This window comes from Ambystoma mexicanum, chromosome 3q (assembly GCF_040938575.1).
Source record: "Ambystoma mexicanum isolate Mex_15411 chromosome 3q, UKY_AmexF1_1, whole genome shotgun sequence".
NCBI lineage: Eukaryota > Metazoa > Chordata > Amphibia > Caudata > Ambystomatidae > Ambystoma > Ambystoma mexicanum.
This window is the reverse complement of record NC_090926.1, coordinates 679654853-679681714: the sequence shown is the minus strand read 5'-3', so window position 1 is coordinate 679681714 and position 26862 is coordinate 679654853. Positions and strand designations below refer to the sequence as shown.

General features: G+C 48.9%; 1 protein-coding gene across 1 annotated transcript in view; it reads right to left on the bottom strand.

Annotated features, from left to right (window-relative positions):
- Window positions 1–26862, bottom strand: part of STX8 (syntaxin 8) — a 1659484-nt gene that overhangs the window by 25943 nt on the left and 1606679 nt on the right. The gene's annotated exons all lie outside the window — the stretch shown is intronic.

Here is a 26862-nt window from a genome sequence, read left to right as displayed (position 1 = left end):
ATCAGTTAACTCCACCTGCTATACCGCGATAACCATGATATACCGTCATTTGGCAAGAAGGTTATCGTACCGTCATAAAAAGAATACCGTGACACCCCTAATGTCAAGAGATGAGTCTGAGATGAAGTGATGAAGCACTGGTTTCCTGGAGTAGAGTATGCAGGAGAACGCCTGGTTTCCAAAGGTAAGTAAACTGGGCCAAGCAGTGGTGAGCATCACATTGCACGCAAGTGTACAGTAATGCGAAGCACCGGCCTTAAGGATGGAGCAGCTTATATAGCTGAGCTTCTGAAGCCACTCCCACCAGGTTCAGCCTGCCTGCCACACCCGATGAGTAAGCACATGAAGACCAGGCCTAGGAAGCCACACCCGATGAGTGAGCACATGAAGATGTTCTCTGGAATAAAGGCTTTCAGCTCCTGGAAAGTTCTTGTAAAATAAAAGCACTCCTGCACTGAAATAAAGTAAAAGCACTCCTGCACTGAAATAAAGTGTTCCTGCTCACATCTCTATATGAGCCTGGCGGCAAAGGCGCCAGGACTGAGTCCAGCCAGGGCCCCTGTGTTTATAGGTCCCAAAGGGACATAAGTGAGTCAAGTGACCCATTGCCCCCATCACTAGATGGTGTGGTTGCTGTGTTCCGGGGCCTGTGGCCATGTCAGCTTTACAGCCCATCAGACAGAGTTAGTGGCGGGAGACAGCTGTGGGTACCAGGCGGCAGGCAGTCCGGCAAGCAAGGCTGGATGGATGTCTGCAGGGTATCCAGCTCGAGGTCAAGAATCATTGTCTCTATGCTGGTTTGCGGATCTGGAATGGCGGTCATGGCGTCTTGGATGGCTCTGGTGACTGCAGCATGACAACAGTCAGCAGTGCAGCTGGAGGCGGTTCGAGGGGGTCGACTGTTTCGAAAATGTCCTTAAAAGATGGACGCTGGATGATGCTTGTGTGTCACCCCTCCTAGCTTCTTCACAGGGCTTGTGTCCTTTCAAGGCGCACGGGCCAAAGCTCAAGAGGGTGTTATCAGGCAACTGCCTTGTCCTTTGTCCAGAGACTCTCCGGCACTTCCCATGTAGGACGCTTGCTGGCAGAACCCAGCAGGGCAAGTTGTGTTCTGGCTTGGTACCGGTTCGGGAGATGCTGGACGGTTCCTTTGAGTCCGGTATCTCCCTCTGTCCCCTGGGAGATGTTTAGGGGAGGGATCTTGCTCCCCTCTTGCAACTCCTGGCCTTCCTTCACTGGCAGACGGTGTAAGGTAGACTGTTCCTTCAGCAGATGGACTCTGTGTGGAATGGCCTCAAACAGTCCTCGGAGGGTGTTCTCCCATCATTCATCAAAAAATCAGAAAGCCCAGGCAAGCGCCCTCTGCCCGCGCGGATGGTCGAACTCCTCAAACTCACACAGTATCTTGCACCCAACCCTATCATCTGTGCTTCCATTATGATTACGTTTTATACTAGTTATTGCCTTTGCTCACAGTAAAAGGAAAAACTAATGCACTTTTGATGCTGATCACACTGCCACTTCTTGCCTTCAAGCCAGCCTACCCTTTCCTTTACTATTCTCTCTGGGTTCTTTGACACAATCTCAATGCATTGAAGAGCAATATAAAATCTGAAATAGATAAAGGTTACACTGCAGAGGGCTGTGTCTTACAGCAGTGAGTAGCATTACCTTCAGTAATAATAACAGCTCTGAAGTGGGAGGAATCCAGCATGAAGAGCAGTATACAAATCCTGATACTATTTAGAAGTCGATCTGTGCAAGGGTCTGCTTGTGTTATGGAAATGCTACTGTGTAGGTTTGCGTGGGTGACAAGAGTGCAAGTGCACAGGGAAAAGTGAGTGTGTGTGAGAGAGACACAGGTGGTTGTCACTTTTCACGACAAACAGTAGTGTATGGGGGGACATATTGGGGAATTGTGACAAATGATGCATTTTAAAAGGCCATTGGTCCGGTAACATTAAAACTACCAGCTTCTTGATGAACCAAGTCATCCACAGCAGGGCAAGCAACTGGCATTTCGGCATTGCCCTATAGGCCAGTCCAGACAATGAAAAACTGGAAGCTTGGGGCTAGATAAGCCTTCGCGATTGTCTTGTCATCTGAAAGGGTATTTCTCGAGGAAAATAAGGTCTTGGCGGCAGTGGTCGAAGTGGGCAGGAGCGGTGCTCCTCTACATTTTTAAATTACATTTTACTGTTCCTATACTTTTACTTGAAAAAGAAACCATTCCAGAGTGGTTTTGTTTCAAAATAAAAGTGTAGGAAGAAGTTAAAACTTGCACTTTCAGTGCACTGCACTGAACGTTTCGATGATTTGCAGGCTCATGTGTTTGGGGGTTTGTATTGTCATGAGAGGGGGCGTGGCGATGGGGGTTTGTGGGCAGCAGGGCAGGCCAGGAGGGAACATAGTTCCACTGCTTCTTTTCATGCACTTCGACCACTGCTTGGCGGTGCCTTGGCGGCCCCCCTCACCCGCTCCCTCCCTCGCACCTCGTCCGCTCTTTGGCAGAGGAGACGCTGTTCTGGATAATCGCTCTTCCCTCTCACTCAGCAGTAAACAGCATATTGCTTCCCTGGGATTAAACGAGCTCCGCGTTAAGTGCTTAGCTCTTCCGTGTGCATCTTAACACATCACCCCTTCAGGGCTGTGAGAAGCGATGCTGAGATCCAAGAACGGAAAGGCCAGACTGCGAACCAAAAGTGGCCCTGGACATTTTTTTTTAAAGTGACCCCATATTTCGCCGTGAGCCCAACCCTTCTATGAGGGTATTGCGTGTATCCCCTAAGAAAATATTGAATACAATTTGTCAAAATGAGTGCATTTAACTCATGTTTGTAAACATATATATATGGAAAAGTCACGTTTTAAATAAGTTCATGATCTCTCAAAGTAAATCTTTGATAATAGATGGACCTGGGACGTTACACATTTTGAAGATGAGAAAAACAAATTCATCTCGTATTTAAGGTGCCCAGAAAACCTTCATCCCTAATCCATATAATCCTATACTCGTGCTGGGAAGGGTACACAGATAAAAGGCATTCTTAATTGAGCATTGGCAATACCCACAGCTTCAACTTTTGTATAGGAATGAGAAAGGCATTTTTCAGACGCTGCCATTAACTGTCCATTGATGGTAGCAGCTGCAACGTGGTCAGAGTACCTGGGCATATAGTCGCACTGCTTGGTGAATGCCTGATATTGATACACACGCTTAAACTGTTGGCTTTTCCAATGCTGGTTTTTAACAGGACTTCATTGAAGCACAGGCATAGTGCTTATTAGTACCCAGTGAGGGCACAATCAGAATGAAAGAACCATTCTGATTGGCCCTCGCCAAGGCATTACCCGGCCGGGAATCCCTCAGTCAGGATTCCACTGCCATTGTCCCAGGCGTGAGGCGCGGCAGCCCCTTAGCCAATGAGGAGGCTCGAAGCGGGGCCATCCTGACTCCGAGCCTCCCCACAGCTGAGAGGTTGCCTTCGCTCTCTGCCGTGGACTCAGGTAAGGTTTTTTTTTTCCCTGCCCTCCCACCTCACTTACCTTCTTGCTCCTTTGTCCCCGGTGGGGGACGATGGCAGCCTCTAGCCATGTGGAGACTCGTGCGGGGCCCTCCCTGCTCCGCACCTCCACGCGGCTGGAGGCGTCCATCGACCTCCCTCCCTCCCAACCCCACTTACCTTCTTTGTCTTCTTTCGGGAACGGACGCGCTGGCAGCACTTCTGTTCCCAGCGCGTCTGCTCCCGATTGCTGCCATGGAAAACGAAAAAGGACTCCGTTTTCCCTTTCCCGGCGGCCATTTTCTTGGTCATTTATTTTTTCTGTCAAACAAATGCTTTTAGTGCCCCGGTTACATAGTTATTGTGCGCCAGGGTACTAATAGCTATATGCCCCTTGCGGCAGGGGCATTACTGACTATGGTAATGCCTAGGGGCCTTCGTTAAGGCCCTTGCTTTGCTCGGGCCTATAACTATGGGCCCCGGGGCATTACCTGTGTCGGTAATGCCCCCGCCGCTCGGGGCATATTGCTTAATTAATGGAGTGATTGAAGGAAGACCTGGTTGACATTTTCATTTCACCAGTAGCACTTTTACAGTTCCAATTAAGCAATTAACTCTCAGAAGACTGCTTTGAGAAAATATTTGCCAGTCACTTTATGCACAGATTTTGATGGTTGAGCTTGATAAAGCTAGCCCCAAAAAATCCCAGGATGATTTGTTTTGGGTGGAGAGGGTCAGAAAGTGCGTGGAAATGGTCGTATGGATTAACATGGCCATGGGCGGTCAATTGGTGGGTAAATAACCAAACAATATGTACAAGCTGTGTGTCCCTAAAGGCAGCAAAGAATCATAAAGTGGAAAGAAGAATTCAAGGAGTTCATGGTGGGAGGGCAAGAAGAACGGCCGGGCAGGATCTGTGAATAAAACTTAGAGGTGAGTACAATCATTTGAAATATATGAGAGATGCTATGGTCTGTACACTGCACGTCTACAGTGTACAATACAATGGGCAAACACGCAGCCCACAATGCAAATCGCAATAACACATACCTGAAATCAAATAAGGACTTATCCACCTACCAACTGTGAAATAATTAATTGGGGCTCATTACAAGTTTGGCGTTTTTACCGGCATGGCTACCCCCAAACTCGTGTCCGGGTCCCGAAAAATGGGAATTACTGTGCCATTCCGACCTTTGCGGGCCCGGTAATTCACATTTGCGGGACCTGGACCGATACGTCCCCATTCCCATTTGAGGCCCCATAGGGCTCAATGGGAATGGGGAGGATGCTAACAACCTTCTCAGATCCTGTTCTGCTAGCTGGTGCCGCTCTGCAAGTCTGGTCTGACCAGGCATACACCCCATGCGAGACTGACCCTTCTCAGCACCAGGGGGCGAATCAGGATGTGACTCCCTCTTGTCAAGCACTAAATCAGCTCACATTTTGGCTGAGCATTTTAATCCATCTTCTCAAAGAAGCCTTCTCCAAAAATGCCGAATGGCTTTCTGCTAGTTCTCTCCAGAAAAGCTCCTCAGACTTTCCATCATCTTAATGTGGGCCTTTTTAGCGCCCTGAAACATCTTTGTCGTTTACAGCACTATACAAAGCAGCGAGCATGCACTGTTTTAACCAGGATTGAACAATGCAAAAGAGTTTGTTCCATTTATTTTTCAAATTCAACCCGGTGCTGCATGAAGGAGGAGTGGGTTCTGCTTCATGCGCGGTCTCGCTCATCCCACACACACACACACTTCAGAAATCGGTGCACAGCAACAGCATCACCTCGTGCACAGAGTTCAAGTCCACCGGCATCATAACGCCAATACGCCATAACTCAAAAAAGCTGCGGAGAGAGGAAGGGGTGCACGCACTGCACCACCCGCTCGGACAACCACATCCCTGCAATCACACTCTTTCTCAAATAGGGGCCCTGATTGTTACTCAAACGGCACTCAAAACAAATGACATAACAGAAGCCACCCCATCCAAAACACTGATGAAATTATTTGCGCAAGAGAGAAAAAGTCTAAGACTCAAACTCGTAAATATATTGAGAAACGAGGAAGAGCAAAAAGAGTAGCAAGGGAATGGATGATAGAAAGAGAAAGATTGTAGAATGTGGAAAAATAAGGATTGAAAGGGGAAATGGAGAAAAAGCAGGAGCAAGTGCGTGCGAGTATCAGAGAAGAGTTTACCTCAACCCTCATTATCCATCAGCACAGAGCTGTCAGCCTTTACTGCTGTTTAACCCTCAATTTCAATAAGCAATGGATTGTATCACAATATGGATAGCCCTAATGTCATCAGCAGAACAGGGTTTGCCCTCATCCCTTTATATGTAACCGCGCTGTTCTCAGTGTGTGCCTGCAATTTGCCCCCACCCATGGGCACCTTTATCATCCTCATTCATGATGTAGGGAAAAACACCTGAGTAACCACCCCACCCCCACCAAAGCTGAAAGCCATTAGCCCTTCAGCACGTGCTAGAGAATGGAGAATGGTGTCAGAGCACTAATCGTGTCACACTGCAGAGCCAGTGAGGCCTCAACCACTTAGTGTGCAACAAAACTCGACCAGTCCCCACCCTCATTGAATCTGCAGGAGAAAGTCATTGGGCGTGAGGTGCAGGCAGACTCCTCTCCCACCTCCTCACGGCGTAGTATTCCACAGCAGCACAAAGCCCACAACAGCAGTGTCGCTACACCTTGTGCATTTGAGGTGCCAATTACCAGAGGGCTCATGGGACAAGCTCTAAAACCTAAAATACACCACCTTGCTCGGTGGCATACACCAGGTCCATTCAAACTCGCACACAGATGCAGCAGCAGCACAAACAGAGGCAAACCCTGCACACATACAAGTGCACAACCTCAATGGGCAAGAAACTTTGCATAAATAAAGAGGTAGATGTAAGCAAGCAGGGGAAGCACATAAACAGATATTAAGCACACAAATAGATGCAGCACAACAAGACAACGCATTTAAAGGAAATCAATCTTGCCGTCGCCACAGGCTACAGCTCTGAATGAAGATTAGACCAAATCCCAAATTAAAAACATATTTCTCATAATCGCAAGATTCGAACCTGAAATGGAAGCATAACGCTGCTCCCTGCTCACCTCGTTCGATGTCAGAGCACTCAGCCAGCACTGGGCCGCAGGTCGTCACGACGGTACAGGCAGCATGGGCTGTTTCCGCTCCACGTCTGCGCATGTGATGTGAGCACAGCATGTGCCCTAGACTAAGGCACGTGCGGTTGCTGCACAGGCCCAGCCACGGGCGGTGCCTCTCAAATGCGCAGGCGCATGTCACAGACCAGCAGAAAAGAAATGCAGCAGGCCAGCAGCCACATGATAGCGAACTACCTAGGCTGGCCTAGATGTTTGTTAGTTCCGAAAATAATTATTTATGTATCATTGGACCCCAAGCAAGAAAAGAGGCCCTATCCCCCGTGGCCTACCGGGGAAAGTCCTGGTGTTCCGGTGGACCAGTCCAGCACTGATGAATAGAAAGGAACAAGTTACTTACCTGTAACTGTTGTTCTCCAGCATGGGTCTGGCATGGATTCACATGCTCATGAATATTCCCAGTCGTCAGGCCGGGAATCCTCGGTATAGAAAAAAATCAGTATCAGTTTTGTTTCTGATCTGTCTTTCTTAGTAGTAACCAATCACTGGTCTCTGGGTCATACTGCCCCCAGCCAATGACTGCCCTCTCTCTAAGCCCCGCCTCTGGCAGCCATCCTCAGATTTGGTAGCACGTAAAGTGGCAGTATGACCAAGTGAAGAGCCGCAGAGGCGTAGGCGGGACAGTTCGCATGTGAATCCATGCCAGACCCATGCTGGAGAACAACAGTTACAGGTAAGTAACTTGTTCCTTTCTATTCATCAGTGCTGGACTGGTCTGGCATGGATTCACATGCTCATGAATAATAGAGTACATAGAAGTACACACATGTACAACCACGGGAGGTGGCAACAGGCTCAACATTAAGCAATACAACAACTCAACATTAAGCATCTCTTACCTCCTCACCAGGCTGACCTTATGCGAACAGGTTGCGCAGCACTGCTTGGCTGACCCTGGACTCCCGATCGACGCAGTAGAATCTTGTGAAGGTGTGCGTCGACCTCCATGTCGCAGCCCTGCAGATGTCCAGCAGCGGCACACCAGACAGGAACGCCGTGGTAGCAGCGATCGCTCTGGTCGAATGGGCTCTCGGACGGCCGGGCAGCGGTCGGTTTGCCAACCAGTGACAGTGCATGATGCAGCCGGAGAGCCATCTGGAAATGGAAGGCTTCGGTAGAGCCTTCGCTTGATTCACAGTCCCAAAGTTCACAAACAGCTGTGATGTCTTCCGAAAACTCTTTGTGCGGTCCACGTAGAACTTCAGCGCTCTAGCTACGTCCAGCGAGTGCAGAGTCCTTTCAGCCGGCGACGAAGGAGACGGGAAGAAAACTGGCAACAGCAAGGGTTCGTTGAGGTGGAAGTCCGATGGCACCTTGGGCATGAAGAAGGGGTGCATCCTCAGCACCACCCTTGTGTCGTGAAATGTCAAGTATGGCGGCTTGCAAGATAGGGCCTGGATCTCTCCCACTCGTCGTGCGGACGTGATGGCCACGAGAAACGCTGTCTTCCACGACAGAAACTTCAACGGTGCCGAATGCATAGGCTCAAATGGGGGCCCCATGAGCCTGGTCAGCACCACGTTGAGCTCCCACGCCAGGGCAGGGGCCTTTACCGGCGGGAATGATCGGAACAATCCTTTCATAAATTCCTTCACCAGTCGATGAGACCACAACGACGCCCGTCCCGTAGTTCTGGTGTATCGTGAGATGTAGGCCAGATGTATCTTGATGGAAGCGTGAGCTAGTCCAGCCTTGCCCAATGACAGTAGGTACGGCAATACTTGGGGGGCCGTAATCCGCAGAGGGTTAATCTTCTGTGCACGGCACCAGACAGAGAACCTCTTCCATTTATGTCCGTAGCACTTGAGAGTTGAGGACGCCCTGGCCTTTGCAAGAACCTCTCTGCAGTCGGCCGGGATGTCGTACCCTCTAAACTCTAGTGCTGCAGGAGCCAGGCCTGCAAGTTCAGCGACTCCGGGTTGTGGTGAAGAATGGCGCCTCCTTCTCTGGAGAGAAGGTCTGCATCTGTCGGCAGCTTGACTGGAGTGGACTTTGACAAGTCCAGAAGGTCCGGGAACCAGATCCGTCTCGGCCACGCCGGTGCGACGAGGATCATCCTGCACCGGGACCTCTTGAGCTGGTTGATGAGCCGGAGCAGCAACGGCAGCGGAGGGAAGGCATAAAGAAATAGGCCGTCCAAGGGGAACGAGAAAGCATCGCCCATGCTCCTCGGCTGGGGGAACCTGCTGGCGAACCTCCGGCACTTGGAATTTGTCGACGTTGCAAAGAGATCGATTTGGGGTTCGCCCCATCGTCGGAAGAGTCGATCCACTTGATCCTGGCGTAGTTCCCACTCGTGGCACGAGCGCAGCTGTCTGCTGAGTGAGTCGGCGATCGTGTTTTTTATTCCTGCCAGATGAAGAGGCACCAGAAACATCCCTTGGGCGACGGCCCAATGCCACAGATCCTGGGCTTCCTTGGATAGGGCTGGGGATCTGGTTCCACCCTGCTTCCGGATGTAGAACATCGTGGTGGTGTTGTCGGTGAAGATCCTCACCACCTTGCCCTTGAGGGACGGAAGAGAGGACCTGAGGGCCCAGAACACTGCACGGAGCTCCAAGATGTTGATGTGGAGTGACTTCTCCTCCGGGAGCCAAAGGCCTCTCGCGTGAAGATCTCCGGAGTGCGCTCCCCAACCTACCAGGGAGGCGTCCGTCGTCACTGTCACCTGGTAAACTGGGGTCTGAAAGTCCGTGCCCGCCGACAGATGAGAGCGGGTACCCCACCACCGGATCGCCTGACGGAACGTCTCGTTGAGAGGGATCCTGACCTCGAAGCTGCCCGTCGACTGGACCCAGCGGGCGTCGAGGAACTCTTGTAAGGGGCGCATCCGAAGCCTGCAAAGGCGCACCAGATAAATGCAGGAGGACATCATTCCGAGGAGGGACTTGATAGATCGTACCCTGGCCATGTCCGTGGCCAGCAGACGCTGCACCTTGCCCAGAATGGTCCTGGTCCTTTCCGCCGACGGTGAGGCCAGCCGCGCCACTGTGTCGAGCTTGGCTCCCAGAAACAGGGCGACTTGCGACGGAACCAGGTGGGATTTTGGAAAGTTGATGGAGAATCCCAGGTCCGTGAGCAGCTGGACGGTCTTCGCATTGTGCTCCACAGCGAGCTCCCTTGTCCTTGCCCGGATGAGCCAGTCGTCCAGGTAGGGGTAGACATGGATCCCCTGTAGGTGCAGCCGCATCGCCACCGTTGCGAGGCACTTGGTGAACACCCTGGGTGCCAACTTCAATCCGAATGGGAGGGTCTTGAACTGGTAGTGCCGCCCTTGGACCACGAACCTGAGGAACTTTCGGTGTCTTTTTAGAATGGGGATGTGGAAGTACGCATCCTCCAAGTCCAACGACGACAGGAAATCGCCTTCCTCCAGCTGTCCCAGCACATGCTGGAGGGTGACCATCCGGAACTTCTGTGCCTTGATGTACTTGTTCAGTCGTCGCAGGTCCAGGATGGGGCGCCATCCTCCTGTCTTCTTTTTTACGAGGAAGTACCTTGAGTAAACACCGGAGCCCCGAAGCCTCTTTGGGACGAGCTCGATGGCACCCTTCTTGAGTATCGACCCTTACTTCCAACAGTAGTTGAGGGACGTGATTTTCCTTCCTGGCCACGGGAGGAACGCGAGGGCACTTCTTCTGAAACTCGAGGGCGTGCCCTTGGGCCAGGGTGTCCAGCACCCAACGGTCGGTGGAGATGGACTCCCACACGCTGATGAACCTCACCAGCCGGCCTCCCACGGGGGTGCTTCGGCGGGGGCCCAACCCCACGGTCGGTTCAATCTTGTTTGGAGGTCGCCTTGCCTCCTTGACCTCCCTGTCGATGACGACGGGCACCACCTGACTTGCCGCGTCCCCTGTAGGCTTCCTGGGACGAAGATCTTGCCGCTTGGCGGTACGTGGAGGAGCCACTGCCGGATCCCTTGGAGGCACTTTGTCTGCCTCCGGAGCTCCGAAATGACGGCCGTCGTTGTTGGAGCACTCCCAGTGCCCGGGCAGTCTCAGTGTATGTCTTGATGGCCTGAAGGGACTCATCAACCTCCTTCCCAAACAGGTTGTTCCCGTCGAAGGGCATGCCCAAAACCTTGGTTTGTATGTCCTGGCGGAAATCCGTCACCTTGAGCCATCCTCGTCGTCTCAGGCAAACGCTGTTGCCCAACTGACGGAAACCGGTGTCGGCGATGTCCGTTGCCACCGTGATGGCGTGGTCCGAAGCAATCTCACCTTCCTGTAGGATTTCAAGAGCCTCAGCCCTTTTGGTGTCCGGAAGGAAGTCCAACAGAGGGGGGATTTTCAACCACAACTCCCTGTCGTAGCGGGCTACGATAGCCAGGGCGTTGGCCGCCTTGATAGTCGTCGCTGCGGATGGGATGACCCGTCGTCCCATCGTGTCCAGCTTCCTGCCCTCGCCGTCCGGATTTCAAGAGCCTCAGCCCTTTTGGTGTCCGGAAGGAAGTCCAACAGAGGGGGGATTTTCAACCACAACTCCCTGTCGTAGCGGGCTACGATAGCCAGGGCGTTGGCCGCCTTGATAGTCGTCGCTGCGGATGGGATGACCCGTCGTCCCATCGTGTCCAGCTTCCTGCCCTCGCCGTCCGGCGGGGAAGTTGATGTCAGGCCGATGCCCCCCAGCTTTCTTCTTTGCCGCCGCCGAGATGAGCGAATCCGGGTAGGTTGCGCCCGAAGGCACAAGGGGGCAGCGTCGGGGACCCGGTACTTCTTCTCGTACCGGTCCCTCTTTGCCGGCGCCATGGCAGGGTTCTTGAGGAGGGCGAGCCCCTCATCACAGATGCCATCAAGAAGTGGTACGGCGAGGACCGTCTTCCTTTTAGCCTTGCGCCATTGGTAAAATAACCCTTCCTTCTTCTTCTCTTCTGGGCAGAGCTGGAAGAGCTCGGATGCCCTGGAAATCATGGCATGAAAGGATCCAATCTCGTCGGGCGGGGACGCCCAGGCAGGCAGGGGGACACGTCCCATCGTCGCCTCCGTCGTCATCCGTACCTGTCGTAGCCGTGTCCGTGCCTGTATCATCCCCGTGGGTAGTAGACCGGGGGGAAGGCAGAGCAGGCTGCAGAGGAGGGAGAGGTGGCGTAGGATGCGTCCTCCTCCTCTTATGCGGTGGACCTTCCGAAGGTCCTGGCTCTGGTTCCCCCGTCGGGTCTGGCTCAGGTACCTCCGTCGGGGAGAGGGGCAACCTTGTCCTTATCTCTGAGCATAAGGACTGAATCGCTGACAAAATGGCCACCGAAGTGTCCTGCGGCACCAGAAACGACGGGAGCGATGGCTCTTGAGGAGCCTCGTCGGCGACACCGTCGCTCTCGTCGTCGCCCTCGTCGGGATCCCTCCCGATGGGCTGGGCCTCTTCCACAACTTCGATGAGCTCTTCTTCAGAGGTCGTGTCCATATCCACGATGGCCACCTGCCCCTCCCCCACCTTTTCCAACGAGGACTTTGTGGGGGTCTTCTCAATGGGCCTGAAAGACGACTCCCTCTGCGGTGGCAGGGAGACTCTGGGTCCTGAGGTCGCTTCCACTGGCGTAGCCTCCACAGGCTGAGCCAGGGCCGCTGCGACATCCTCAATCGAGGTCTTAGCAGGGTGAATTAAGGCCATCGTCACCTTCTGTACGCCTGGGGCCTTCACCTTGGGGGGAGGGTCCGAGCCTCGCTCCCCCTCTGCTGGAATCTTTGAGATCGACCGGGGCCTCTCCAGAAGCTTTGCCGGGTTCTCGGACTTCCTCTTACCCGAGCCAGAGCTCGTGATTGATGGCACCGGGGAGGATGCGCCCTGCCTGGCAGCCAGGGAGCCCGACCGTTCGGCGCACCCGGTGCCCGCGGACTCGCGGTGCTTGGACTTTTGTTGGGCCCCCGTCGCCGGGACGCCCTCACAGGACTTAGAAGACCCCTCAGACTTCTTTTTCTTCTTCTCGCCTGACGTGCTCTTCCCTTCCAGCCAGTTGGCGAGACGGAGGTGGCGATCCTTCATGGTCCGCTCCGACATGTTCCCACAAAACGCAAAGTCCTTCTCCTTGTGCGTCTTGTCCTCATGGAGACAGTAGAGGCATAACGAATGCTCGTCCTCCTTGAAAACATTCTGAAGCTGGCATCCAGGGCAGGTCCTGAATAGCTTCCCGGGCAAAAAAGCGTGAAAACGCAGCAAAAGCTCGAGAGCTACAGCACGAGGACCCCCAACACTTGAACGTGCGGTAAAAATCTGAGGATGGCTGCCAGAGGCGGGGCTTCTGGAGAGGGCAGTCATTGGCTGGGGGCAGTATGACCCAAAGACCAGTGATTGGTTACTACTAAGAAAGACAGATCAGAAACGAAACTGATACTGATTTTTTTCTATACCGAGGATTCCCGGCCTGACGACGGGGAATATTCATGAGCATGTGAATCCATGCCAGACCCCATGCTGGAGAAAGGGTTGCCTCCTCAACCTGGATTTCTGAACCTTGCACTTCGCTGTTTAGAACGATTACTTTACCAAAACACGAGCAAAGCCAGGGAAAGTTGGGAGGGAGATGTCAAACTGGGCAAGGGGAATGCTGGTGGGTCTCCAGTGGATTCATGCAAACTGTTCTGTGCGCAAGTTCATGATACAGCAAGGAATAGAGAATTTGCTAAAAAGCCTCCGAGCAGACAAGGGATGCAAGCCCTCTTCTATTCCGCCGCTCGCTGGGGATTATCTGGTATCGCTCCTTCACACGACACCTTTTAGAGCATGGATAGGCGTACGGGTGGGCCAATGTGTGCCGCACCGGAGTTCGCAATAGTACATTATGAGCCAAAATCGAGGCAACCATCAGCGTTGTATACATTCTCTGGCTCCGCTCTGGTCAGGTTCCCTGTGTGTAAACTACGTGTGTAGGAAGAAGAGCTGCAATAATCTGTAACAATGTTACACCAGTGCAAGTGCAAAGTTTGTACGGTATTAGCACTAAGGCAAAGTTTGCCCTATTTTGAAAAACACTGGGACACATTAAAAAAAACATTGCACTTCGAGTGCTGTTTCACATATGTATTAAAAGCACCAAGGCAATCATTGACCCTAGTGCAAAAAAGATGCATTTCCACTACATTTTTGCACCAGGGCATAGCTTGACCTAGTGCTGATACGGAATGGTATTAGCACTAGGGCACACTTTGCCCTGATGCAAAAATGCACCAACAATGTATCTTTTTAGCACCAGTTTTAATATGCCAAACTGCACTTGTCGAGATGCAATGTTCTTTTATTGTGTGACAGTGTTTTTAAAAATAGGGCAAACTTTTCCCTAGTGCTAATACCGTGCAAAGTTTCTGTAATCTGGTCCCTGGGGGGCAGAAGTTTAGGAGGCCACCCTAGTTTAGTGGAACAGGCGAACCTTCTGGACAAACCAGACCAATCTACTGTAGCTTGGCAGGCGGTCAAGACTAAGAGCCTCATCACGAGTTGGGCGCTAACCCTGCACCACTGGGGCTATTAGCCCTACTGCCAAACCCCCGGTGCTATTACCGCCGGATCACGGGTTTGGTGAAACGGTAAGTCCCCATTCCCCATTGGGCCCATTCGGGAATTTCCCATTCCCCATTGAACCCAATGGGGAATGTTCGGCTGTATTACCGCCGGCGTTAATAGCGCCGGAAATCAGTAAAATCACGGCAGATTTGCCCCCAGCTCAGAGCTGGGGGTAAATCCACCAAGCCCATGATTTGGCGGACCCTTGAATGCAGCGGTAATAGCGTTACTGCCGGATTTAAGGGTTACCGCCAAATTCGTGATAAGGCAGGCAGTCTCAGCAGGGGTGAGAGTGATCGGAAGCCAATAATGGGCCCACACAGTAAATCTCCGTAGAATACTCTGAGACAAGTGTATCTCAAAAATACATTTATTATAGGCCCTATAACTAAACACAAATAAACCACAGTAATAATAAACAGTCACCACAGCCTTACACTGTTTACCATATACACAAATGCGTTTCACCTAATGCGGATAAGGGGAGAACACAACCACAACCTGCAACAGAAGAGGTAGGTTAACACAAATATCACATTAGCCAGGTCTTCGGAGTCGATCCCCAACTTATGAAATCCAGCCCTATGAAATGGGGAGCCTTATGCTCAAAAGTACAGCAGTGCATTAAAGCGCGGTCGTGCGTAAAAGCAAAAGCAGGTCCTCCTCATGGAGCTTTAGCAGTTCAGCAAGGGGCTTAAGGTGATGAAGAACAGTGTCCTATTTTTCGAGGAGGGTCTACACTTGCAGGTAGAGCGACTTTAGAGTTTTGGGAATAGCTAGGAAGCGCATGCTAGCCCAGCTAAGGTGAGCATATTTTCAGGGATTCTCGTGCGTAAAGAACAATGGCTGTGACAGGAGGCCGCTGTTAAGTGATGCAAGTACTCATCGACCCTCGACAAAGTCCAGGCCAAACTTTGCCCGTCTAGTCCAAGTCGCTTGTAGGTTTAGCCCGTGAAGTTAGACATTGCTCCGCCTCTCAGCGGCTACCGGACAGGATGATCGTCCGTGGCAGGACAGAAGCCTTTTCTCAGTTCTCAATGAAGAAAGGAAGACAGTTCCAGTGCAGCACGTCGCAGGGCACAGGAGTGCAGGTACGCAAGGCTCCTTCAACGACTGTCACCACCACAGGGCAACACAAGGACCACAAATACTTGCAGCGTGGCGCACTCTCATAAATCGTGACCCAGGGGATCTAGTACAAAAAGGTTTGGCGGGAGATGGCCCAGGACCACAAGTTAGTGATTCCCAAAGTCCAAAGTACCAACTCGGGATGGTGGTGTTCCTAAACGATAGCCCTGGTTTAAGCTGGTCAGTTTTCTGGATGTCCCAGGAACACTTCCGAAGAGGCTCTTTTCGAGGGTAAGCAGGAGCTGCAGAGAGTAGTTGGTCCCACTACTCCAAAGGGTCAAAGCGCCCCTACAGGCCTTCTGTGATCGATACAAAAGCAGGGGTCCGACGGGACAACAACAGCAGGGTCAGGGTGCCAAACTTTCCAGCACATCTCCGGCGGTTCCACAAGTCTGCTCTTTCATTTCAGGATACTTGGCCCCTTCTGTAGTTCGGTGTGAACTTCAGTTAATCGACCTGGAATGGATGCAGAGCCCCTTCTTATCCAAGATTCGCTTCATGCTCAAATCTGGTATAGCCAATGGAAGTTCTGCTCTCTTGAATTCACGCCAGGTGTGGGCCAATCACGGCCCACAGTGGTTCCAGTCATCCAGGCATACCAGACATACTGGTACCAGTAGTGTGGATTGGACCCTACAGGCTCAACTCTTCCTGGGCACTAGCACATGTGACATGCTGGAGCGTGCAAAAGATCTGGTTTTTACAGGAGGCTGCATGCCCAAATAAGAAATACCTGGGTTACTCGACCTGGGGGGAAGGCAAAGGGACAAAATGGGCAAAGGACAGAACAAAAGACTTTGTGGCATTGCCATTTTCGGCACTGGCCACAGTCTTGAGCCAAACGCGGTAAACAGGTTTTGGTTCATTAAAAAGAACTAAAAATACTTTAAAAGTAAACTGCTGCCACCATTTCCTCATAGGGACACTTGTACAAACACCCAAAAATCCTTAGAGGATGGCTAGGGCCATAAAACAAAAGGACCCCTATGGTGGTACTGTAAGGTACTTGGCACATAGATAAAAAGTTACTAAGAAATGGCAAAATAGTCAAAGACTACGGGAAACATAATTTCCCAGTACTGACAGCCTGAAGTATGTGTCGGTTTCCCCATAATAAATGAGCAAACGCCCAGAGGAGTGCAGCTGAAGGCTGTGCTCCACTGTAAAATGTCAGGGCAGGTAACCCAAAGAAAAGCAAAAAGTTTTGGGGAAGCGGATCCATAAATGGAGGGAAAATTGCACCCAAGGGAAATCTTTCCTAACACACAGTGCATATGAAAGGGTGTTGGAGTGTCCTGTCTCCTTTGTTAGCCTCTGCAGCCTGACCCCATGTGAGCCTGTTTAAATTAAACTCTGATTAGTATGTGAATGTTGCCATCAGCTACAGGGCTCAACAAAAGGACAGGGCGGATCCATGGAGCCTTGGTTAGTTAATTAAGCTGACTATGGCAGGGGGAAGGTTTGGCCCTGACACTTCTGAGATGACATGGCATACTCCTGGGTGTCATATTCCAACAAAATATGACAGTGGGGCTGCACCTGTTGGCTGTGTCCACCCAGAGTACACAAGTCTATGCGTATGTCGTGCAGTGAGAATAGGAAAATGTGCGGATTAGCCCCACACATTTTCTGGAGGTTGATCTGCCATCATTCAACTTCATTTACAATTTCAAAAAAACCCAGGCGAGCGCACATACACCATGCGGATGGTTGAATTCCTCGCAGTTAACCTGCTACTTCATGTCTCAAATCCTAAAAAAAAGTGGGGGGACTCTGACTTACGCTTAGGGAAGTAATGTCACAGTAACTGAATCAATCCCAAAACGAAATATGCAAATTCCATTTAATGTCACGACAGAGAAAGTGCACCAACAAAAAAGGTATTTGCCAAGAGAACAGATTTTAATATTATATTGCCAGCTAAATATAAAAGGTATGCACATTTTAGAATGAAAAAACGTTAACAAAAACATCCTTAATTAGGAGTATGTCAATACACAACATTGCAGGGGTCAGTGCTGGGATATTTCTGTTGTCTTGCGGCTAAACATCTGGTTTCCCAATCGCGCTACCTGGGTTCGGGTCCCTGCAGTGGTCAAATTACTTATTTTTTTAATACCTCACACACCCAGGGGTAAACGGTGAACATCCTTTAAAAAAAAATGACTGATGCGTCCACCCGCGTGGTCCCTCAACTTCAGCCCTGTGCTCCTTCCTCACTCAATGGAGGCCGCTCTTCCAAAGACCGCCCTTTTTTGGCCTCCCCCCCAAAGTGTGGGATTTGCTTGCCATGGGGTGGGGAGAATTCTCACTCCTCACTCCCACTTGCACCCCTCCTGGCCCTTCCCCCACTCACTCTGCTCCCCTGTCTGAAGAAATCACACCCTCTACACTTACCTGCTACCGTTGTGGGAATGGAACCTTAATCACCTTACCCCAAACCAGGACCACCACATAAGAAGAGAGTATACAGTTGTATGTAAAGCAAGTGTCTTCTACAAAGCTCCGGGAGCGGTTAGATGGTGTTGCAGGACTAAACTAACCCAAGTCTCAACAATACAACATCAGTTGGCGTCTTAAATACTTTTTGCAACAATTTAAAATACACCCAGATACTTTATTACACTCTACCCCCCAAATTTGATTGGACAAAACCTCTTCAAAGAAATCCCATCTTTCGCCAATTCTTCCATTTTCATTGGCCAGTCTTATTTTGATTATTATCTTCAGATCATATTCAAAACACACCTCTTATTGGGATTCGTCCATTGTAGGTCATGACGTCAGTACATGGTTAACTATTGGTATTGAAAACATAATTCATTGCTAGCAATAACTGGCCAAAGGCCTTTAACTTTAATTGTGATTGCACATGGTCCGCTTACGTATTTTAGCAGATACAGCAAGGTCTGCATACACAGGATTTTCTTTGAACTACTTCTTAATTCCCCAGACTCCCGGAGCCAATAAAAGACCTTCTCATTTATGCGGCCACATACAGCCTCTGATGACCTGGAAAACCACTTAACCGCCAGACACTGGCCTCAGGCAACATGCTTGTTACCACCAAACAAAGGACTAACCCCATCTAAAGATTTTAATACAAAGGGCACAAAAACATCTGTTCCCTTACGGTACTGTAGACCTTGTCCTATTCATACACAGACCTTATTAGGTAACTCATTCTTCTTTCTGTCAAGAATGTGCCTGCTACTTAGAATTCATGTGCAACAGCCAACCATGGAGCAAAGCACCTCATTGTGTGGATTGTGTTCATGTTGCATTCACAGTTTTAATATTGTATCTTTCTATATGCATGAAGAGCTAATATATATTAATTCTAAACGATTGTAACACTAAAAGTAATATATAATTAACACAATTTGATTCATATGGATTTGCCCCAGTTCGCTGCCATCCAGTATCATATATGGTGTGCACAACATGAATCCCTCACAATAATGGGGACCTTCCTTGACCACCCTGACATTCCCCCTTTAGTTAATACTTTAACTAACAAATTGTAATCAACTTCTTGCGAAACATCTCTACAACCATCTCTCACCCGGTCTCAATATGGGCATACTGGTCTGCTGAATCAACCCAACTTGTCCCGCCACCATTTCCGCAATCTACCTGGCACACCACACCAGCTTGCCAATTTGGTGGAGGAAACAAAACAGCTTCGAGTACCAGTATGGGATGAAGTAGTGGTGACCCTAGCTTTCGACAAGATTACGGTCATCATGGCAGCAACTGTTGGTACCTGGGCAGAACAACATGGTCAGATTATTTGGCAGGAACAAAAAGAATAAGTAAAAGTACTAAAGAAGCATCAGAATCTTCACAGCAGGGCTCAACCAGGGAGGTACCCACGAAAATAAAGAGTCAATCCATGAGTGTTTGGTGATGCCAGCCTCAGTTTCCATGATAACTTTCAGTTTATACAGGGTAGCAATAGTTCTGGTCAGCGTGCCATTTTCAGTGGCATTGGAAGGAACAAATGTGCAGCAGGTACGTTGAGTATGCACCAGTTTTGCAAAGGTATGAGCCTCAGTGCCCGTAATTCCTCCTTAATGGCACAAACCGCAGACTCTGATGTGTTCACAAGATCAAGAGTTCATACCTGCTCACCTGGAGTCATTTGCTGCTACATTTGCCAGGAGGGTGGTGAAAAAAGTCTTGGTCTGGCTAAACAGCTGATATCGATCAGGAATGTCTGCTAAGGCCTTTGATGATGATGCTGAGAGGTAGTTGGACCATTTCCTTCATTTTAATTGTCTGGGATTTTCGCCATAAAACAGTCTCCAATTTGTCTATATACGGTGGTGAAGGGGATGCAAGGGGCGCGGGGGATGAAGGGGCAGAGATGTAATTTTGGGCATTGGATGGGTAGAGAGACAGCACACACCTCGCCATGCTGGAGGCAACTGCCTGTATGCATTCTGTCCACAGATCCAAAAGTTCTCGAGAAGGGCAGCTGCACCTCCAGCCAAATCTGAAATGCGTAGAGTGTTACTGCAGTTCCCATTTGTGGCAAAGGGCACTATGCCATCACCCTTAAAATATATAGAAAAATGGTTACGTCGCTGTATCATAAAAAGGGTTATCTGGCTCTATGAGCCACATCAGAAACTGCAAATGATTTCTCCATACTGTCCCACACTCCCTCTTTATGCCACCCCTTCTTCTGAGAATCTCCTCATTCCTCCAGCTCTGCAACTCTTCAGCCCTTGCTCCCATTGAAACAATAGCTCCTTTCATGATCATTAGATTCTTTCAGTACATCTAATATTTTTGTGCGTTGCCCGCTCCTCCATTGAACTATTATCGCCACTTGGTATGATTGATGCTGTAATTGACTGCCCTTTAAACTGCCCTTGAACCCTGCACAGGGCTAAGTGCACTAGAGATAGCGTATCTGCTACCTCTATCTCACTCAGGATAAGCACCCTAGGAATGCCAGAAGCATGGGGGATGAAAGAGCAGATGTAACAATATCCTACAGATCTCTCTCACCCCACCTTCCTCGTATGACCATATCATACGCTTTCGGCTGCAAAACCATGTGCATTCATTATGGGATTTTATGTATCATTATCGAAGAAATTATCACCATTTCTTCTTCCTCTTAACATTTTCTCCTTAGACTTCATTAGATTAGACAATTTGAGTTGTCTCCATTCGTCATCTTTAGACATGATGACCCAAGGACCAAAACAACCACAAAAACATTGTTACACAATTTCCAATTTTTCTTATGCAAAAATTATTTAAACTCCAGATCTTCATTCGCACCCCCCTTTGCACTGAAATGAACGGTGAATCCAGAGGTCATACTTAACTTCTATGCCAGCCCCTGTGCAGGTGGAGAGCTGCCAGTATCCATTTAAGTGTCTTTAAGGTGGATCCAGCTCTTATTGCCCTCCACCTTCACGGCAGTCGGAGTCACGTGGACCAGTATATGTGGCCTATGGAAACGCTGTTCGTTCCAGTGACGCACAAAGGTGCAAAGGTAGACTGTCCCATGGAAAAAGCTGTATTTTGTGCTGATGGTCGGTAGTTTTGCTACTTTCTGCTGTTGTCTGTTGGTAGGAAGACACAACCTGTGATGATAAAAACTTAACACTTCGTTAATGCTGTAAGATACTCCTTAAACTCCTCTCCCAAGACCGCTCTGGTCTTGTATAAATCTGATGTCATACATGTAGGTGAGAGAGGTGTATCTAGCATACGCCCAGTCATTAGTTCATGAGGGCTCAAATAGTGGTACTTCCATGGCTGATTTCATATGTAAAATAAAGCTAGTGGAGACAAAAACTGTATAGGAGGTGCCCAGCTCTCCCCCCTCAACTGTGTACAGGTAACATGATAGGCAGGTCAAATTGTTCTATTATGCAGAAAACAGGATTATAGTGCCTTTATTTAAGGTAAAAGTTGCAGATCGCACTGCACATATTTAGTTAGAATGACCCAGGAAGTGAAGGGTGCTTTAAATATCACACACATACCATGAGTATATAAAGATATATTATGAGTAAGGGATACAAAGTGAGAAATGCTTAAATAAATAAATAATAGCTCCCTGTAGAATTAATTCAGTAGCAGACAAAGATATATTTCAAAATGGATGAGTACAAAATGGGTTCTAGTTTTAAGACAGGTGTGGAAAACCCTGACTCATGCTGACAAGCAACAGAGGCTAATACATGAGATAATTGGTTCTGGAAGGTTAAAAATGGACTTGGCAGGAAAAGCAGACAAAATGAATGATGAAACTTAGATATATGTATCTATGTTGTTACTAACAAGGGCATATTGTGCTTTATGAAGACTAATTTGACAGACCAGCTGCAGTATTTGGCATCATACAATAGAGGTTATTCATTCATCCACATATAAGGCACTAACTAACTTGGCAGGACCTCAGTTTTGTGCGTCAGGAAAAATAAAGTATGCCAACTATGCTAATGTGGGCTTGGGGTGCACCAGATAAGCCATCCTATCAGAGAAGTGAGTTCTTTCTCTGGCTAAGAGGACCTATCAGAGTATACTCTAATCAAAGTAGTCATTTGCATAAGGAAGTTGCATCATCCAAATAGCGTATATAAGCAGGTTAAAAGGCAAAATGTTGCTGAGTGTGTCTAAAGCGTGTCTTGAAACTACAGATAATAAAGCCTGCTGGGAGACCCTTCCAGGTGCCTGATTTTCTCCTGTCTCCTGTCACTTAGAAGTGTTCATAGATGCCAGATGCTTGATAGGATGGGAAGAGGACCCCCGTACAAAACCATGATTTACTTAACTCTGCACACAATTTGGCTAACTGGGCCTTAAGGACCCCATTAAGCATCTCCATGATTCTGTTTGCCTGCAGGTGGTACACCAAGCACAACCGATGCTTTCTTCCTAGTAGCGGAGTGATTTCTGAGAGCAAGGCATTAAAGAAGTGGACTCTGTTGTATTTTAGAAATCCCCACCTTGAAAATACCTCTCTCACCCGAAACCTCGATGCCGATTTAGCATCAGGGATCAACCTCAGGCCACCAGGAGAATGAAAATGTCACCACAATAAGATATCTGAAATTACTGCCCCTCGTTATAATGTCCACAAATCGATGTGGTGCTCCTTGAATGGACCAGAGGGCAAGTCCCCCCTCACCGACCTCATGGTATTTCTGGGATTGAACTCCTTGAACACTACACAATCCTCTACAAATCTACTTACCGGTTCTTGTAAGTTTTGGATAAACCAATCCTCCTGAATCTCTGCTGTGTTTTGACATTGAGAAGTATGTGACGGATAATGTAGTTGCTCTAGGGCCAAAAGAAGCAGCTTTACAGGCATTGCTACCGTTCCCATCACTTCCTGTCTCCAAAGCAAATCTGTGGGCGAAAGAACACAATCTCTTTTTCCAGAGCTCCTGTTCTTCTCTAGGGACTTTCCTTTGTATTTCTATTATATGGAGCACCGGGACTGTGGTGTATGAGGCTGGTAACTGTACCTGTTAGAACACGGTTTCCTTTTTCTGGGAGTCTGTGAAAGGAAAGTATGCTGCTTCCTTTGCCGCTTTGGCTGCAACATCACTTCCAAGAGCTATTGAATTAGTGCTGTTAGTATGGCCAGCGCACTTCACTAGACCTATCTCAGCTGGCAAGGTTAAGGCATCAATCAGATGGGATAGCAGCCCAGCGGGTGGACAGGGTACAATCGTGAAAAATATCCCTAGGCTGCACGAGCTCTGCTACAAATGTCACAGGATTTACTAGGTGGCATCCCACGGGATGAATTGATGAATTTGATAAGATGACCTCATACCCAGACACTCTGAATCATCCATGTGGATTTAGATTTTTCTAGAATCGCAAAGACGGCATGCTCTATGCGCAATTTCACTAGGCAACCACTAGTAATGGTTGGAGACTTTTGAATTGCAAAAGCTTCTGCTGCCAGAGCTTGTTCACAAAGGAACTGTCCCTGCATCACTGGGTCTAAGAGTCCACTGTAATATGCTTAAGGTTTGTGCCCTAGCAGTGCTTGCAGGGTCAGGACTGCTGTTGTCATCACCTGTCCGTTTGAATGGGGAAAAAAATGGCTTCTTGTAATTTGGGGTCGCCAGGACCAGATCATTGCTGATCACAGACTTGAGTTCCTGAAAGTAAGCCCCCATTTTCTCAGACCACTCTATCAGACTTCTGTGCTTCATTTAGATCCGGCAATAAGGCACTCACATAACTAGAGTAATCAAAAATCTATGATCTGCAATAGTTACAGAGCCCCATAAACTGCTGCATTTGTTTCATTGTGACTGGCTGAGGCATATTCTGAACAGTGGTGGCTCTCTTTGGCATTACCTTCCTTCCTTGGGGCAGGCGATATTACTTGCCCCAAGTAAATTAACTCTGTCTGAGTATTGCAATTTCTCTTTGTCCACTTTGTACCCCTTCTCCGCGAGCAGGGTGAGGAGCGTTTTTGAGTCTCCTCGACACTGCTCCTCTGAAGTGCTGCTGACTAATAAATCATCCATGCACTGAATTACGGTACTGGACACATGTAATCTGAACCACTGTTAAAAATACTTGGAGACTCGCAGTACCCCTGGGGCAACCTTGTCCGTTCGAATCTCCGATTACGATACGTAAATGCTGTGAGGTACTGAGAATCGGGGTGTAAGTGAACAGAGAAAAATTCTTTTTTTTAAATCAATTACAGTGAAGTAGGTCGACCAAGTAGGGATGTTACAGAGAATGGTGTCCGGATTCGCTACAATGGGAAATTCCACCTCAACAGTATTATTGAGGGGACGCAAATCCTGGACCATCCTTCAACTGGACATCTTCGCCTTGTTCACATGATAGATAGCTGCATTGCATGGGGACACGGAGGGTCTTGCCTTGCTTTAACAACTTCATCTGCTTCCTTGCACATGGGGTACTGCTTAACCTGTGGTAATATCACACCAGGTTTCAATTGTATCCTCACTGCTCCAACACTTTTTAGCAGCCCCATATCATGAGGATTGTTGGTCCACAAATGGTCCGGCACTTTTCCCAAATCCTCCTTCCAAAATGACAGTGTATTCTTAACGATGAATATGGTCTGAGATACTTCCCTTTTCTCTATCGCTATTGGCAAGAGACACCATTTTCAAAGACCATCTCTCCTGTGTCTTCACTGTCTTCGAACAATTGCTTGTCAGGCACGTCCCTTAGCGATACGTTCAGATCGATGCACCACTCTACGCCTTCCTCATCGGTGCCTGAGAGAACCACCCTGTTCTTCTTAATCACTACAGCCTCTAAGAGAATTTTAACAATGGCACCTGGTGTTACTTCCTGCAGCACATTAGGCCAAAATAAAAACTCAATGGTACTCGCCAGGCTTGATTTCTTATCCCCGGGACCCTACTGAACAAAACTATGACCCCATAGAGAAACAATGCTGTATGCACTGGCACCCCCCTAATCACACTGTCACTACAATAGGACTGAAAACTGTCTGCTTCCCTTACCATCCCGGGGGTTGAGCAATCGGTACATTCCACTGTGTAGGCAATTTACATTTGGAATTTGCTCTGGATGTTACTTCCCAAATGATTTGCTGGGGTATCCATACAATAAAACAAAGGGCCTGATACATTTTGATTAAGCACCTGGATACAAAGATTTTCAGTATAAGGAACCGACAGGACATCCCCAGAGATCCCTGTGTGTCCATCGTTTTGCCTGACAAGGGGAAATCACCTTCATTAATACAAGACTTGGTAGTTCCTGTGTCAACTATGAACTAAAACTTTTGGTCACCTACGTTCCACTTCCGGATCGGAGGTAATGGACAGGACTGGACACATCAGAGATTCATGTGGGCTGTCCTTCTCCTGGTACATATTAGAACCTCAGAGAGAAAAGGGATTTTCCCCGAAAACACTTGCTCCAGTGTAGTGAGCAACTGTTCCTTGGGGTAAAGGATTCTTGTCCCACATCTGCACCGATGCTTGTGTTGGCATGGTCAGTGGGATCCCAAAGGTCTGTGCAGCCCCAGTAGCTGGGTTCTGCTTAACAGATGCCTGCTGCAATTGCAGAGAGACTGGGATATATGCCAAGGTAGGGCCTGCATCTGTTGAGCTCTCATGTTAAAGTACTGTGGCCATTAATGACAATCCCATGACACACGCCCTAACTTTCCACACAATCAACATTGAATCCCATAAAATCCTCCACAATTATTTTCCTGTTGGCCTATTAAACCAGTGATCCATTCCTCTGACCCTGCCAAATGACCCACTACCCCGTGGAAATCCCACTCTGCCCCTCAGAAACACTCTCATTGGCCTTGGACCGGGAACATACCCATCCACCAATCCTGCGTTATATCCGGCTCACTGTGTCCCCGTTGTCCCAGTTGCCCCTGCTGTCCCCTGCATAGGATTTGTTATTACTTCCCCTTCTAAACAAATCATTGCCAATTTCTTTTGAACAAGCTTAGCCTCTGCGTTTTGTGCCTGCTCTAGATTCTCCCTCTCTTTTTCCTGTCCTGTCTTGCAAAAATGCACAATGTGTGCCCGAATTTCTTCCCAACTCTTGGCCTCCATCGCGACTAATTGATCTAAATCGTGCTGGACTTGTTTCGGCATGTGGTAAAAAAAATTGCTACATTCTTGACCCATGCTTTTCGTTTCTGCCCTCCACATCTCCTGAATTAACTGGATGTGCATGGCAGGATCATCATCCAATTTCATTGTCTTAGCCAAAATCGAATTAATATCAGGCGTATCGTGATACAGAATCTGCAGGGCCACCCCATACCTGTGCCCTAAAATTATTAAAAGCTTCTCCATCATGGATATTTGTATGAAACTGAACTCCCGGATACCCCAATCTCTTCCAAAGCTTGTCTGACTGCTCCCCCATTAGGGCCGTGGATAAACTCTTCATGTCCCCTATGGCCAAAATGACACCGCAGTATGCTTCTCTAATGCATACATCCACTTCCATGCCCCTGCAGTGAGCGAAGGGAGTGTCTACATCAAGTTATTCTGGTCCATGTGTGACCACTGGACATACTATGCCCTTCCCAGACTCTTCTGGAGCAACGGAAACAGAGTTATACCTGTTTTTATTGGGGCTTCTCCCATCTCTCCCATCTCTCCCCTACCACTTACTACTGCCATGTGAAAAGACCCTGGTGTGTCCTATGGCTCCATGGTATGCTTTCGATCGCTGCTACAGGAGCGGGAGGCAGGGTGCCTAAACCCTGATCTCCTTGCTAAATATTGTATGCCTCTCCTTCATCGTCTACTCCAGCTACTACATCCCCTAACCCTTCTACAGGCATGGATGCATAATCAGCACTACCATAGGGTGCCGTTTCCCATCCCATCATCCCTGCTCAGCCTCTGTACCCATAGCAGCATCTCTGTTCTCCATGCCCGCCTCAACCATTGTGATAATCGAGTTGTCCAATGCAACAAGAACCTGCCCATGTCCCCAGCATTCTCCTTCTACGTCCCTTACCTGTCACTTTCTCACTTTCTTCTGCTCTCCAT